Source organism: Myodes glareolus, chromosome 8, assembly GCF_982192425.1.
Source record: "Myodes glareolus chromosome 8, mMyoGla1.1, whole genome shotgun sequence".
NCBI lineage: Eukaryota > Metazoa > Chordata > Mammalia > Rodentia > Cricetidae > Myodes > Myodes glareolus.
The window spans coordinates 46,806,235-46,807,791 of record NC_142033.1 but is presented as its reverse complement, the minus strand read 5'-3'; the positions used below and the strand labels follow the sequence as shown (position 1 = coordinate 46,807,791).

The 1,557-nt window shown below is 39.6% G+C and overlaps 1 pseudogene; it reads left to right on the top strand.

The window, feature by feature from the left end:
* Positions 1-205: 205 nt before the first annotated feature.
* On the top strand, positions 206-929 carry LOC125387512 (peptidyl-prolyl cis-trans isomerase A pseudogene; annotated as a pseudogene).
* Positions 930-1,557: the final 628 nt, after the last annotated feature.

The window sequence follows — 1,557 nt, the reverse complement described above, 5'->3', positions numbered from 1 at the left end:
TTGGTTCCACAACAAAATACATAACTCAAAAAGAAAATTACAATAAAACCTAATGAAGAATTAACTGTTGTAGTATGAGTGTAATTAAGGAAGTGAAAGGGAACAGACATTTCTTAGCTCTTCAGCAGACAACTGTGATCCACAGACTTGCTCCCAAGGAACTGATCAGGGTGTGTCTTGTAAAGATAGAAAAACTAGGCTTTGCAGACGCCGCTGTCCCTTCTCGCCGCTTGCTGCAGCCATGGTCAACCCCACCGTGTTCTTCGACATCACGGCCGATGGCGAGCCCTTGGGCCGCGTCTCCTTCGAGCTATTTGCAGACAAAGTTCCAAAGACAGCAGAAAACTTTCGTGCTCTGAGCACTGGAGAGAAAGGATTTGGATATAAGGGTTCTTCCTTTCACAGGATTATTCCAGGATTCATGTGCCAGGGTGGTGACTTCACACGCCATAATGGCACTGGCGGCAGATCCATCTACGGAGAAAAATTTGAGGATGAGAACTTCATCCTGAAGCATACAGGTCCTGGCATCTTGTCCATGGCAAATGCTGGACCAAACACAAACGGTTCCCAGTTTTTTATCTGCACCACCAAGACTGAGTGGCTGGATGGCAAATACATGGTCTTTGGAAAGGTGAAAGAAGGCATGAACACTGTGGAAGCCATGGAGCGTTTTGGGTCCAGGAATGGCAAGACCAGCAAGAAGATCACCATTTCCGACTGTGGACAACTCTAATTCTTTTGACTTCTTACCCATCAGACCATTCCTTCTGTAGCTCAGGAGAGCACCCCAGCCCCATCTGCTCGCAGTACCCTGTAATCTCTGCTCTCACTGAAGTTCTTTGAGTTCCATATTTTCCTCATTCCCCTTCAAGTCTAGCTGGATTGCAGAGTTAAGTTTATGATTATGAATAAAAACTAAGTAAGAACTGTTAAAAAAAAGATAGAAAAACTACAACAAAGAGAGGTTTTTTAAATCCTATGGAAAAGGAATACTGTAAGTAAAGGAACAAATGATTTAGGAGAAGGTACTAAAGAAAGGGGATTGTATGACTAGAAAGAATGAGGTCACAGTTTGAAAGGTTGACTTTTGTCTTGGATCTGTATTGATAGCAGTTCTGTCATGAGCAGTTTATTAAGCCATTTTACTAAAATTCCAAGAAAGGCTTAAACATTCATGATGGCTAACTCTCTCCTGGCAAAACCAAGCATGCTGAAATGAAACTTTTATTCGAAGGAAGTGAAGACATTTGTCCTACAGCTGAATTTCATTAAATACATTATGATAATAAGTGATGTGAACAGGGAAATAGGTCATTCTGGGATGAAACAAAGGGAAACAATTTTTCTTTATGATTATAATCATTTCTAAATAAATTAATCTCCTCTATTGCCAAAAAAAAAAAAAACAACTGGCATTAGGTGATACATCTAACCCTATTTGGCTTTGAGGTAAACCAGCTAGATCTTAATATCAAAATGATTTTTTAATGTTTTTAACTCACAGGAAAAAGAAATTGTTTAACTATTTTTATTGTCAGACTATAAGCTTGAATT